Below are 16,032 nucleotides of genomic sequence, written 5' to 3' on the forward strand. Positions count from 1 at the left end.
ACGTCCACCGTAATCCTCAACACTGGTGCCCTGCAAGGCTGGGTGCTCAGACCCCTACTCTACTTGTTACATACTCATGAATGTGTAGTCAAATTCCACCCAACTCCATTTACAAGTTTGCTAAAAATACTACCACTGTTGGTCGGATCTCAAATACATGAAAGTGAGTGTTTAGCAGCACAGTGTAAAGACAATCTCTCAATCAATGTCTAATAAACTCATTAATTAAACTGAATGAAACACTTTCCTAGATTTTATAGTGAAATACAGTATTGCACGAAGACCTTAAGCACAAAATTAAATTGATAAAGATAACTAAATGTTTGTCTGTTGAGTACAATACTGTAGCAATTATTTCAATTTGTTTCAGCTAAATCACAATTCTTAACAAATGTAAACAAAAAGGATTTCAATCTCCAGGAAAAGTTGCTTCAAGCTATATGTTGCAATCCACTGAATGGGGTGCTGTCAAGTAACCACAGGCCCACAACTCGATATTCTAAATTGACCCTCTGTCAGAGAAAGTGGGTCTGCAGCTAACTGGTCAATCTAAATTAAATAGCCAGCAGATACTGGCTACAGAGAACAATGGAAACCAAGGTGAAACGTGGTCACAAAAGGTTCAGGTGGAGCCAGTTACACAACCCTTGGGTTGGTTGTATGGGAGGAATATTGATCAGACTTTCTGGTACCTCAAGTTCCAGCCAGTTCCCGGGTACGTGCACTTTACACCTCTGTTGCATGGCAACAGCGAAGGGTGTTGGCACGAACCCATTGAATGCTTTGAACCCAAATCAAGACTGATGGTGAAAGGCCACAGAACCTTTAGGAAAGTCTGGAGCAAGAGGGAGAAAAAAAAAACACATGCCTGGAAGCCATCCGCTCAGCGAAGACTCATGGTGGAAGACCAGGAGAAGATCCCCTGTGAGACCCATCTTCATGGAAGGGAGTCAGCCCTACGTCAGAGAGGAAGGAGACTCCAATGGCCCAGTTCAAGCATGTGATCATTTTGGGTAATGTTGTCCAGACAGATATAGCCAGAGCGAGAGAGAGAGAGAGAGAGAATATGATGGGAATTTGGGAAATTCTCACACAGTCTTTTTAACAAGGAATATTTTATTAAGAAAATAGAGTTGAACTGCAAAGTGAATTCTGCGTCCTTTTGTCCTTCTCATTGACAGGAGTAGGTGGGTAGATTTTTTAAATACATAAACTGGTCCAAGTGTCCAAAGCACAGACAACAGGGGGAACAGATATTAAAGAATAAGCAGAGAAAGGAATTCAAAATGAACTCCCAAAACATTAGGCAATCTGAATCTGACTGAGAAAAATGTTAGCTTTTTTCAATGTATTCTGCCCACTCAGCGAAATGGCTGAAAGCCACAATTTAAATATGCTTCTTTGTAATAGAATGAAAAAAAAAGCAATGAGAGTTCAGACTGCATAAGTACAATGAAAGAGCACATCTCAGCACTAGAAATGTTTTCCATTTCAAAAGGAGTTGAGGTTTACATGCAAACAACTACGAATGAATGGTCAGAAATAAAACTTTAGAATGCTCCTGGATGGCTTCCAGTTCTTGATTAAAATCAGGCTCATTGTAAAGTTTGGCTGTTTCATTAGCCTACCATCATTAACTCAAAGTTAACAACTGATTCAATAAAATCCACATCTATGATCTCTGGGGAATTCAAACTCCAACTGTTCCTTTCCTTAAAGCAAATATAAATATGCACTTGCCTTTCCAGTGTAATATATTCCACTCTTTTGAATTGTTCATCTGGCACATCGAGATTTTCAATACATTCCAGGCATCAACTCAGACTGCCCTGTTTCCACTGCACTTAATAGTTGCTCCACTCTCAAAGCTCAGCTGATGTACAGTTTTTTTCTTCTTCCCCAGTGTAATCCAACTCTTCCATATCTCAGTAGTATTCAGCATGAGAAGGTAAAGAAAATCAGCAACTTTCAGGCGGCCACAGCTAGGGAGTGTGGTCTTTGTCCTGCAATTATCAGGTGACTGGCCTTCACAAGGCAGCAACTGAGTTCTTGCCTTGACCCCATAAAAACACTGAATACAGTATCAGTAACATGTTAACTATGTGGCCATTCTTTGTTTTAATAATTAACTCTTGGTCCTGTTCCACATATATACAGACTAACAATTTTTGTTTAAAATTTCAGTTTGCCATTACAATAGACAGTATTGGAATCACTCAGTTTTGACTGTTTTACAATGGGGGCTAATTTCACATCTACAATTCACAGCACGGCAGCCAGGCACACAACTGTATTGGCTGTGAAAATAAAACAGAAACAAAACAGAGGCTTATATTAGCCAGATTTGCTTGGCACTAATGCTGTAATATTCCATTAATGTCAAAAGACATTTCCTTTTGAAATATTCCCAGTAAGAGCAAAGGAAGATAACCTGTACATTTTCTTCCTTGTCATTCAACGGGCATTTAATCACATTTCCTTATCGACAATTTCAGGACTAGACGTGTTAGTTATCCACTCTTCCACCCAGATTTCCAGTCAACATTCTGAGATATCACAGGCAAGCTTTAGAAATTCAAGATATATACCTTTACATCAGGATCTCATGCACTGGCTGGCTAAGGGTGAACTAATTTTATAGTTGGGGCCTCAAACAGCCATTAGGACCCTTATTTGCATATACAACAATCTCAAAAGCTCATCTTAGGCTGGGGTACTGCATTGGGCCAAATTTCTAAGCCTGAATCATCAGCCTCACCCTTATTATTCACACTACCCTGAAGTTAACTTCCGTAGAGCTGCTTAAATCCATGTAACAGACACTGGTAGCAAAACAAAAACAAATTAGGTAGTTATCAGAATAAAATTAACAAAATCTAAATGTAAAACTTTTGGGTAAAAAAGTACTCTTGCAAGCATCATTTTCTTCCTTTTAATTTGAGAGCAGTCTCAAGTGACAAAACTGGAAATAGTCCGTTATACATTTCTACCAAACATTACTCAGGACGTTGAGATGCCGGTGTTGGGACTGGGGTGGACAAAGTCAGAAATCCCATGACACCAGTTTATAGTCCAACAATTTATTTGAATTCACACAAGCTTTTGGGAATAAACTTGATGGATAATAACCCAGCGTCGCGTGACTTCGAACATTATTCAGCTAATGAGATAGTTTGAACTTCAGATGCTGGAGAATCTGAGATAACAAGGTATAGAGCTGGACAAACACAGCAGGCCAAGCAGCATCAGAGGAGTAGGAAGGTTGATGTTTCGGGCCTAGGCCCTTCTTCAGAAATCTTATTCAGCTAATGTTACTTTATAACAAGGCACTAGCAGCTGCACAAGAATGACACACCAGAACCTGCTTCTGATTCAGTTTTCTGACCCGGAAAAGATATCTGGCCTCTTTTAGATGCCACCCTGCAGTTAACAAACCAAATAATTTAAACTCTTAATAAAAGGCTTTGTCCTACTTTCCACACTGTCACAAATTTCCTTTGCCATCAGGGTCACTCACCACAGTTTAAAGCAAGATAGATGTTCATATTCGCTACCAGATGTACCTGGCTTGTTTTTACATGTTTGAACATTGCAACACTGATGATATCATGGTGTTGGCATTATTCAGAACAGACAGATGATAGTACCATAGGGTCTTGTGTACAGTAAATGTGTTTTTTGATATTTGTTAATGTGTAATTTTCATACAGAAGCTTTTATATAAGCCTCCAGCAGCTTTAATTTTAGTCCAAATTAGGCACTACAGATGTCATGTGGGTTTTGTTTCTATGACAACGCAATGATATCTGAACTGGTTATCAAACAGTGTTGTATCTTCTAGCTCCTAACTATCGTCAAGCGTGTAGGCTAGCAGTCTGTTTAAAACAAAACCTAATTGAAATTACTGATTAAATAGCTATGTGTATTAGTTTTATATTTCTGTTTATAATTCTGTAAGTTCCGTATATACTGATGCTTTCAAAAATGATTGAAACAGCAAAGAACGTGAAAAGGAAACATGTTTCCCGAATAAGGTAAAAAAAACCTTACCCAGTATAAGATTACATCTGCAAAGGTGAAGACCTGAGAGTAAAGGTTGAAGGACCACACATGCAAATTTGACCCCCTACTCCAAGTTGTGCTGAATGAGGAAGAAGCTAGCATAGGCTACAGTAAATTCTTGACATAAGACCTGGGCTATCCTAAGTGACTCCTAAAACATAGCTTCAAAAGGACACTGAGGAAGTCTGTAAGTTGATTGAACATCCACACTCTCAATAAAGACGCCTATAAAATTCACAGAATCAAATATTGATAGTCAAGCAACAGTCATGAGAACAAAGGAAAGGAGTAGACTTCTTAGTCCCACCAATGCAAGTGACATCATTGTGTTCTGTTGCCTAATTCTCTTTTCTGCTTATCTCTAAAAGATTTTGTGAAAAAAAATCAGAATTAAAATTAGTAATTGATTCAGCATCAACTGCTGCTTGCAGAAGAGAGTTCGAAATTGCACATCCTTTGCGTGTAAACATTTTTGCTAACTTCACTCTTGGAAGATGTAGCTTTTCTTTTTAGGTTATTCTCCAGTCCTATACTCCCCAGTGAAAACAGAATTCATGCCATGTTGAATCCAAGTGATAATCCCACAGTAATATTAAAGTTGCCACTGTTTGAAAGGTGTTGCCTGCTCTTTCATGCGAACCATAAAAGCACCACCATGCTTACCTACACCAAATGTATAACATTAATATTCCATTTCACTTAAGAAATGAGCACCATAATTGATGTTTAGCTAAAGAAAATTATGGTAATTCTTGTTATCCTATCCATCCATAATCCAATACAAATTTGAGACTTCTCTCTTTTGCTTAGTGTGTACACCCATCAGGGGAAACATGCTATCACTTTCGGTAAAATAAAATGTCTTTTTAAATTAAAAAAAATGCCAAATAGCACTTACAGCCCATTTATGCATGATTGTGCTATTCATTAAGACATCAAACTGAAAACAGCTGTCAGATAAAACTGAACTGCAGAGTTGATGCAATGGAAAGATTATCCAGTGTGGTAAGAATATGGAACTCACTACCAAAACAAGCGATTGAAGCAAACAGTTTTGACAGTTTTAAGAGAAAATGAGATAAACATACGAGAGAGAAAGCAACAGGATACATTGGTGAAATTAGGTGAAGGAGAATAGGGAGGAGATGCTAAATATATTGTAAACATAGCATGGATCATTTGAGCCAAATCACCTTTGTACTATAAATGTTGCAATTTAGTCATATGCAAAGGCCAGGGGCAATTAAGGGGTTGATTTACTTGACAACTTTCATCAGGGAACATCCTTTTCTCGCTTGCAACTGTCAGGAGAAAGGAGTGATTGTCCATTTGCCAGAACTGTATCCTGTTAGGTGATGCATCAGGGCTTTTCTTAAACAGCAAAAAAGTTGATAATATGGTTTTGATATGGCTCCCTTCTCATAAGAGTCTGAAGTGCTCACAAAGTCAAAGGCAATAATGCTAAATAGAAGCAGGAAGTGTTTTTAAAATTGCTGAAAAGAGACACACAGTTGAAGCTTTTCTCTTTTTAAGCAATATTTAAGCTCTATACTACCAAACAATTAATTATTTTTAAACTTCCAGATGACCGGTCGGCCAATGGCTTGATCATTGGCTTCTGCTTTACAGTGATCTGTAGTCGTCTCCTTTCCCAGTTTGCTGTTCTTTCCAGAAGACAGGCCTTTTGCAAGAGTACCAACCATATTTAGTGAATTTTTACTAATGTGCAACTGTCAACATAAGATCAGTTTTATTAGTCTTTGTTTCTGTCCAATGCAGGGCTTCAATGAGCTTGTGTACTGCATTTTGAATCTATTTTTTAAAATTTCTGTATGGATTCCCTTTCTTAACAATAGCATGAATTATTTATGTTTCATGCTTGAATAGGAACTCCTACTGATATTTATTTCTGGAATCTGGTATCTGGCTGCAAGATGTCACTGATGGAGTTCACTGACAGGCCATGCATTCTCTACCCATGATGGCTTTGATGTTGCCCTCCTGATATCAGCTAACCTGGCATAAAGATCAAATAAATCTGGGACCTTCCTGATCTAAACTGCAAAAATACAGAGCAAAATATCTAAAACTTAATCTGAACAAAATTAGATAAGAATTGTTGTTTCATGGCAGGAAAGGAGATTGTATCAGTGGGTAGGTCACTATACTAAGTCTCTGCACATCTCAAATGTGAAAGGCCTGAGCGCAACTTACATGCCTGACGTCTCAGCAGAAGATTACCCTGTATATTGTATTATTAAATATTAAGGGTTAGAAAGTAATATGAACCAGTCAAAAATCTGACTCATGTTAAGACTGCATTGTCCTAAATATTTTTTTTTTAAAAATCAGGTAATAAACACGCTTTGTACAAAATCTGCATCTGCTTCATCAATGACTTGCCTTCCCTCAAAGTCGGAGAAGTGGCTGTTCACCGAGCATTTCAGTTCCATTTGAAATTTTGTCAAATTAATGACTAGTCCATGCAAGAGAAAGACATGGATAACAATCAGGTCTGGGCTGACAAATGACTGCTCATTATCCTCTTCAAATGCATCATTAACAGCAAAAAGTTATATTTATACAGTGCATTTAAGCAACTCAAAACCACTTGAGGTGCCTGAAACGAGCAATAATCAATAAAATAAATTTTGTCATGGTTTACATCATGCCATCGGAGAAGAAATCAGGATAACGACCAAAAGCTTGATCAACAAAGAACACTTTTTTTTAAAGAGAAGGGTAATGAGGCATGGGGATATAAGGTAGGGAATTTCAAAGCTTGGGGGAAAGACAGAAGATGTGACTGATATCCTGGAATGATTAAAATTAGAGACATTTGAAATTAGAGTTGGAAGACCTTCAGGTGGCAAATATTTCATGCCCCTTAAGTGTGAGGAAACAAATCTCAAATAAACCTTAGATAACAAGGTGTAGAGCTGGATGAACACAGCAGGCCAAGCAGCAGAGGAGCAGGAAAGTTGACATTTTGGGCCAAGTGGTCCTCTGATGCTATTTGGCCAGCTGTCTTCATCCAGCTCTACACCTTATTATCTCAGATTCTCCAGTATCTGCAGTTCCTACTATCTATGAATCAAATAAACCTTCACTGCCTAACATTCAATTCCACCACCACCAATGTTGTGCCCTATCAACAGGTGTAAATATTTTGCAGGGATGTTTACCAGAACAAACCGGATAAACATTATGACTACAAAAGTAATGCATTGGACAGGTACTCTGCTACCAGTGGCCAAACCCTGTTTACACAGACAATGCAGTCTATAGAGATGTAGGGGGAAGACTCTGAAGAGACTGGAATTCTGCCCTCGGAAAATTCAAGCTTGAAAGAAGTTTGTGGTTGAAAATATTGGCTATACTGATGGAGTAGATCACCTAAAATCTCTCCAAGATTGTCTCTGTAATGCATACTTACCAACTTAAGTTTAATTTACATTGATTCTGGTTCACGTTCAAATAAAGATTACAAAAGATGAAACTGTGCTTGGCAATTTCTTCATTTGGGCATCAGTCAATCTGATTCTTGTGATCCACAGGGATCATAATGTCTCAAGATTCACAGCCAATAAGAGAAGGTCAGTTTAACCTCCTGCAAGTGCCCAATGACACTGGTTGTGGAATACATAATAAATAGTGAGAAAAGCTATATTGTGTAACACTGTTTAGTTACTTCTAAAAGCTTCTTATTAAAATACACATTACTTAATTTATGTTTCTGAATAATCATTTGTATAATAAATTGATGTGAGCACACATTGATTAGAATACATGTATAAAAATAAGTAGCTCTCTTTTCAAGTGATCATTTGTAACCAGATGAACAAGCTTTAGAACATAGAACATAGAACAATACAGCGCAGAACAGGCCCTTCAGCCCTCGATGTTGTGCCGACCTGTGAACCAATCTAAGGCCATCCCCCTACTCTATCCCATCATCATCCATATGCTTATCCAAGGACTGTTTAAATGCCCCTGATGTGGCTGAGTTCACTACATTGGCAGGCAGGGCGTTCCACACCTTTACCACTCTAAGTAAAGAACCTGCCTCTGACACCTGTCTTAAATCTATCACTCCTCAATTTGTAGCTATGCCCCCTCGTACAAGCTGACGTCATCATCCTCGGAAAAAGACTCTCGCTGTCCACCCTATCTAATATCCTGATCATCTCGAATGTCTCTATTAAATCCCCCTCTTAGCCGCCTTCTCTCCAATGAGAACAGACATAAGTCCCTCAGCCTTTTTTCATAAGGCCTTTGCTCCAGACCAGGCAACATCCTGGTAAATCGCCTCTGCACCTTTTCCAATGCTTCCACATTCTTCCTGTAATGGGGCCTCCAGAACTGCACGCAATATTCCAAACGAGGCCACACTAGCGTTTTGTACAGTTGCAGCACGACATCACAGCTCCAGAACTCAATCCCCCTACCAATAAAACCTAAAACACCGTAAGCCTTGTTCTATGAAAGCCTTCTTAACAGCACTATCAACCTGGGTGGCAACTTTCAGGGATATACATGGACACCAAGATCCCTCTGCACAACATTTTCAATTCCCCTAGTTGGCAACAGTACTTCACAACAGTTTACAAGTCTAGCACTCTAGGCAATACTACGGAAGTTAATAGGATCCAAGATATACATAATACAACAGCATTTGAATTGTGACCTTTGAAAAGAAGCCCAGGACAGCTGCAAACTAACACATATACTGTAATCAAATACTGCAAACATCAACAGAAAGTTTCTTTAAAAAATATAATCTTGCCTGAGAAGTGCCATCTTCAATAACCGAATGCTAAGCAGGATTTTTGTATTCAAAATTAACATTACCAAATGGCACAATGTGTCACCCGTATATTCGATACAGATTAGTTCTAACACAAAATCTCTATCATGCTGTGGAAATATCCTCTCAACAAATTACAAACACATACAGCATAACGCTGCCTTTCATCTTGCCAGTAAGACCACCATTTTAAGCAACACTTTTTTTCCCCAACTGCATTTCAACTTAATCTCTAGACTATTATACAATTCCAGTAACAATCCTCTTATATTCGTATTGTTCTACATAAAATCTCAATTACATTCTCTGTTACCATACCTATTCAATTTGGAAACACAAGTTAAGAAAGTGGGAGAGCTGGTAGGCATGACTACCATTAATACCTTTCTTGATCAGCCAACGAGGACCTGTGCCTGCAAAGAGAAATGCTGAACCTTGCTATATTAACCTATAATTCCTGAAAATCTATGATTGCACTCAAACAATTTTAGTCGGAAGCAAATACATTTTTCTCTTTTAGATTCAATAGCTGCCCTATGTCCACAAAATTGTTTCTAATTTACTACTTCTGTTGCACTGGATCAGAGACTTCATGCTCAGCACATGGCTCAATTATACCCATATCTTTCTTTGATAGAATCAGGCATTTTCAAAGGATATCCTCTTGACAAATTTATGGGACAGATATTAAAACATCATGGAACATCAGCAAACATCAGGTTTATATTTTAAAGATTAGTTCAGTTCTCTAGACTCATGTTAATAATGCATTTTAAAGTATAAATATACTGCTGTTTTAGGAAAACTATATGGGCAATTCTGAAGTTAGTTAAACTAATTCAAATTGAGGTAAAACTATCCTAATGTACAGTATAACATTAGTAAAAATTATAAATCTTTTATTGCACCTAATATATCAAACCAAGTTGTGTTGTAAATACCATTGTGTGGTTAGGGAAGAACATCATTAAGATGAACTCCTTACGAACAGTTATTTTTAATACATGCAAATTTGATTTAAAAACACCATTTTTATCACAGCGCTCAAACAAAATCTATTTGGGCAATATCAAAGGTCAATTTTTCCAATGTGACACAGTAAGAAACATGGAATAGGGTATGCTCCACAGACCAATAGGGCTGTCACAATTCTGTATGTGATGTGGTAAATACTGAGAGGCTGCACTGTACCACAGGAAGTATTTTATGGGAAACTTGAATACATGCACAATTTTCTGATCATTAAATGTAACTTCTAAAGAGTGTACTGACAGCAGATAAATCTTGTATGTTACCTTGTAACCCATAGTGGCATTCCACCATAGTGTGGAAAATATGGCAAACAGTTCAAGCACACTAATAATGATTGAGCCAACCCTACATGTTGTTAAAAAATAGCAGCTGTTTCCAATCATACGAGTGTTTCCAAAATGTCTCCCACATACACTGAAAGTCTTTTGAGTTTATGTAGCTATACATGGTAGTTACAATTCAATAACATACTGTGTATCATTTAGGATTAAAGATAAAAACCATTAATGGGATTCTCTGGAATCTAAGTCTGCCCTTCTCCTTTTAAAATAAATCCAACTGGAATCGAGAAGGCGCATTTCCTACAAGTAATTTTCTGCTTTTCTTTTCTCCGTAGTGAGTTACTTTTCTCTTTTAGAAGAAACATGTTGTTGCTGTATTGCCATTGTGCGCCAATACGTTTGGAATATCACGTCTTTGATGCATCTTTGTTGCAATAAGTCAAACCTACTTACTGTGGTGCTATATCGTTTGCTTCCATTTACCATTGTTTTCACTAGTCAATACAGTGAACATCAGTGAACAAATAGATATTTATTGCTTTGGGACATTTAATTTATTCAAATTAAATCTGTATCTTAAGGCTAAATTATGGAAAATCTTGTTGAAAAGGATATTTACCAGAAATAATGAAATATTGCAAATACTTCCTTGTTTCTTGGACAATTACATTCACTACGAAACATTATTTTTATTCCTAGACAATGGAGTTTTAAATGACTATCTGTTTTAGTACAGAAGGTAACCACTCAGATTTCAGAGATAATGGGAACTGCAGATGCTGGAGAATCCAAGGTAATAAAGTGTGAAGCTGGATGAACACAGCAGGCCAAGCAGCATCTCAGGAGCACAAAAGCTGACGTTTCAGGCCTAGACCCTTCAACAGAGGGGGACAGGGTGAGGGTTCTGGAATAAATAGGGAGAGAGGGGGAGGCAGACCAAAGATGGAGAAAAGAAGATAGGTGGAGAGGGGAGTATAGGTGGGGAGGTAGGGAGGGGATAGGTCAGTCCAGGGAAGACGGACAGGTCAGGGAGGTGGGAGGAGGTTAGTAGGTAGGAGATGGAAGTGCGGCTTGGGGTGGGAGGAAGGGATGGGTGAGAGGAAGAACAGGTTAGGGAGGCAGAGACAGGCTGGGCTGGTTTTGGGATGCAGTGGGGGGAGGGGAAGAGCTGGGCTGGTTGTGTGATGCAGTGGGGAGAGGGGACGAACTGGGCTGGTTTTGGGATGCGGTGGGGGAAGGGGAGATTTTGAAGCTGGTGGAGTCCACATTGATACCATTGGGCTGCAGGGTTCCCAAGCGGAATATGAGTTGCTGTTCCTGCAACCTTCGGGTGGCATCATTGTGGCACTGCAGGAGGTCCATGATGGACATGTCATCTAAAGAATGGGAGGGGGAGTGGAAATGGTTTGCGAGTGGGAGGTGCAGTTGTTTATTGCGAACCAAGCGGAGGTGTTCTGCAAAGCGGTCCCCAAGCCTCCGCTTGGTTTCCCCAATGTAGAGGTAGCCACACTGGGTACAATGGATACAGTATACCCAAAACCAGCAATTTACTAAAAATTCTGATTTCTTTAAGCATTTTTACAATCTTCCCTTCCATGGTTTGGTTCTGCGTGCAGCTCAGATTGACGGTCGGAATCACTCAAGAAGTTTTGGGAACTGTTTCAGGAAATCTGAACGCTGCTTCTTATAAAACTTTGCCCCAATCATTATATGATTCCAACGCAGTTATAAAATTTACACAAAAGATGCATTATCAATTTCTACCCTTGAAGTATTACAACTGAATTGGTACATGGTCTATCAGAAATTCTGAAGTGCACAACTAGCTAGAAGGCTGGAGAATCGCATCCTCCCTTCATTTAGTCACATATCCTTCTATCCGATCCCTTACATATTCTTTCACAGTAGCTAACAAAATGTCTGAACATTTTGCATACAACATGCAGCAATACAAAAATGGGGTTTGATTTTGACAATTAACTTCTCCATCGCTGGATTGGATTCCTGGATAGGGTCTGTGATAGGAAGTTACTGACCAAAAATCTCCAATGCAGAACGTGTCAAAAGGCAGGAAAGTATTTTTTAAATCTGATCAGGGTCAGACAGACATTTTAAAAAAAAAATCTTGACTGAAACTTCTGGGCCATTAACTCTGTTTCTCTGCACAGATGTTGCCAAATTTGTTGACTTTTTCAAGAATTTTCTCTTTTCTTTTCAGATTTTCAACTCACACAAGACTTTGCTTTTATGCTGTGATGACTATTCACCAGAAGATCACTCTGTAGTGTAGCGCTTACTATAAATTCTGATGCCTATATAACTCTATTGCTTTGCACCATGATTAGCCTCTGATGCATGTCACAGGGATGGTTTCTGTCACATCAAAACATCTTGACTCATAACACAGCAACATAAGGGTTTGTAGTAATGATAGATTTTTAAGTTACTAACAAGTATCAAACCTAGGTGTGCCTTATGTGAACACCAGGTATAAAGACATGCTTTATTTTCCATTACTGTATCTTGTTTATCTTCAAAAAGCAAAATTAAGACAAAGTTGTGATTAGTTCAGCATGTGGGACAAAAGTTCTACAAGACCATAACTTGCTCAAGTGAAATTGTCAGGATTAAAACTTTGAAATTGCATATTTTCAATACACCAAAGAGAAAATTTGGTGAGACCACACTAATTAATTAATATGAAACTTGTAAATCCATTTATGCAATGTCTAGGTGTGAAGTTATCCAAGTTCATGCTTGGGACCGACTACAAAATGTCAATAGTCATTAAAATCCACAACTGGACAGACTCCAAGGCTCAGATCGAGAATAATGACATTGTAAGAGGTTTTCTTGTACAGTAAACAAGTAATATAATTTACACAATCTCAATTGCAAAAAAAAAGCTTTTTATCTCTCTCTCTCTCTCTGATACATTAACTAATTACAAATTCTAGAGAAAATCTTTACTGCAAAAATTACATCTAATACCATAATAACGAAGCACGTAGCGATTACAAATTTAAAACAAACAACTAGCACTGATAAGGCAAAAAAGTTGCATTCAGTATGGTGAATTACTATTTCTGAAAAATGACTAATTACTCCAGATAGAGTTAATTACTTTCAAAATCAGCATGAAGAAAGCAGATTTTGCATCAACTAATTGTTTTAGAGTCAACAATACAACCACATCAGTATATAAAGCAAAATAACTTAACAATCGTAATATCTGTTGAATCTTTCATTTAATTCCTGGCAAACTTTTAAATTTTACATTTTAAATAAGTAACATATTAGCTTCACATTGAAAGGATCAACAGTAAAAGTTATTCGGCTGTTAAACCTAGCCTGTAACATGATGCTGAACTCCACATGAATTTTATTGATTTTCCTCCTGCTCTTTTGTAGCCACTCTCAGCTGCAGACACAACCTCAGATCGAGGCAAGGGCTCCACTGCCAGTGACCGTGGTGACGACCATGCCCATGATCTTCTTTCCTTCAGACTCTGCCAGCCCAGAGCAGGGAATTATTTACAAAATCTGAGTCCACCATCGATGTATGCTTTCGAGAAGTCGCTCAGGCACTATTTTCAGGATAGGCGAGTACAATTCATTCTCTCTTGTTAGAGAATATCTGGTGGAGTTAGCACACAGTGAAGTGAGGATTGTGACTTCCCCATATGTTAGGGATCCTGATTGCTTGCACATTTCCTTGCCAGCGGTGCGTATCAACTGAGAACTACTACAATCATAAGGGTTACTACTTCCTCAATATCCAACTGTTGTGTGATCTTACAGAACTTACAATTTTGACTAAAATAAAACCTTCAATGCCCAAGATGACTAAGAAGAAACCATTTGATCATATCATGAGCTACCAAAAAGTGAGATGCACATGGTAAGCTTTTTGTAACTCACTATTAGAAGTATATTGGTTAAAATAAAGCATGTTTAGAAATAGCAGTACAGTATCTTGGGAGAAAAATAATGGCCTGAATTGATTGCAAGTTAGACAACAAATTTGTTCCAAACTGTGACACAATAATGCTGATCAATATGGTATTGGGTGCTAGAAATTCCAGCTGGTAGCTCTCTTTGTAGAAAGATTAGGATGAGAATACACTGTGGTGTAAAGGCAGGAACCTTTCTTCAGACTGGATGTCAGACATAACAGAATGTACTTACGGCAATCACGAGAGTTAAATCCATTGTTTCTCATGGCTCCAGTTTTTCCTTCCATTCTTCCCACAAAACTAAAATACAAGTAGAAGTACTGTAACGTCATAAGTGTAACATAACTGAACAGAAACTGCACAGTTTTTCTTGAGCTAATAAATGATTTTGGAAAAAAACTGATGCCATTTAAAGGAAGAATTCAGTTAATAAGTGATTGCAAGTACCATATAAATCATAGAATTGTACAGCTTGCACAGCATAGAAACATCCCATAATGATGATGTTCACGTTCTTCATTTAGTTCAATCTCACCCTAATTACTTAATCTCCAGCTATTACCAGAACTTGAAGAGCATCGAGGCAGAGGTGAGTGGAGGAGAAAATGCTAGGCTAGGGATGCTGAAAGGTCTTAAGGTGGATAAATCACCCTGATGGAGAGACTACAACCCAGGGTTTTGAAGGAGACAGCTGAGGAGACTGAGGAGGCATTGATGCAGATGATCTTTTAGAATCACTGTGGTCAGGGAGGGTCCTACAGGACTAGCAAATACCTACTGTAACACAACTGTTTAAGAGAGGGAGGCAGAAGTCAAGAAATTCTAGGCTGGTTAACCTGACCTTAGTTGCTGGTAAGAGTTGAGTCCATTATTAAGGATGAGATTGGGAATTACTTGGAATTGCTTGATAAAGTAGGGCTGAGTCGGCACTGCTTTGTCAAAGGGAGGTCATCCCTGACAGGTCTGTTAGAATTCTTTGAGGAGGGAATGAGCAAGTTATATAAAGAAGTGCCAGTGGACCTCCTTTATTCATCCATGGGACGAGGGTGTCACTGCATTTATTGCTCAAAGGGCAGTTAATAGTCAGCCACACTGCGGAGGGTCTGGAGTCACATGTAGGCCAGACCAGATAAGGATGGCAGTTAGCTACCCTAAAGGACATCAGTGAGCCAGATGAGGTTTTCTGACAATCGACAATGGATTCATGGTCATCATTAGATTCTTAATTCCAGATATTTATTGAATTCAAATTCTACCATCTGCCATGGCGGGATTCAAACCTGGGTCCCCAGAACATTATCTGGGTCTCTGGATTAACAGTCCAGCAATAATACCTATAGGCCGTGGCCTCCCCTCTGTTTGGATTTCCAGAAGGCCTTTGACAAAGTGCCACACAGGAGGCTGCCCATGGAGTTAGGGGCAAGGCACTGGTGTGGATAATGGATTGGCTGATTGGCAGAAAGCAGAGAAGGGAATAAAGCAGTCTTTTTCAGAACAGTAGATGGTGACTAGTGGAGTTCTGCAGTGGTCAATGTTGGGACTATTCATGGTATACGTTAACAATCTGGATGAAGGAACTGAAGGTATTGTTGCTAAGTTTGCAGATGACACAAAAATACGTGAAGGGTCAGACAGTGTTGAGGAGGCAGGGAGGCTGTAGAAGGACAGACGAGGAGAGCATGCAAAGAAATGGCAGATGAAATACAATGTGGGGAAAATGAGAGGTAATGCACTTTGGTAAGAATAGAGTTGTACACAATTTTTGAAATGGAGAAAAGATTCGAAAATCTGACGCACAAAGAGACTAGCTCAAATTTCCCTTAAATGTTCAATTTGAGAGAACTAGAATAGTTGACAGTAGGAACGTACTGAAGCTGTAGACGGCTCTGGTCAA

At 38.6% G+C, this 16,032-nt stretch overlaps 1 protein-coding gene across 12 annotated transcripts in view; it reads right to left on the bottom strand.

Moving 5' to 3' along the window:
* The window catches only part of LOC125465223 (disabled homolog 2-interacting protein-like), a 669,026-nt gene that overhangs the window by 166,848 nt on the left and 486,146 nt on the right, over positions 1-16,032 (bottom strand). The window contains exon 1 of one of the 12 annotated variants that reach the window (XM_048558469.2): positions 14,371-14,438. The exons of 10 other annotated variants lie outside the window; for them this stretch is intronic. The gene's annotated coding sequence lies outside the window, so the exon portion shown is untranslated. Of the gene's footprint in view, positions 1-1,740; positions 2,010-14,370; positions 14,439-16,032 lie in introns of those variants that run through there. One more of the 12 variants, XM_048558468.2, reaches the window with a different exon arrangement.

This window comes from Stegostoma tigrinum, chromosome 29 (assembly GCF_030684315.1).
Source record: "Stegostoma tigrinum isolate sSteTig4 chromosome 29, sSteTig4.hap1, whole genome shotgun sequence".
Taxonomy (NCBI): domain Eukaryota; kingdom Metazoa; phylum Chordata; class Chondrichthyes; order Orectolobiformes; family Stegostomatidae; genus Stegostoma; species Stegostoma tigrinum.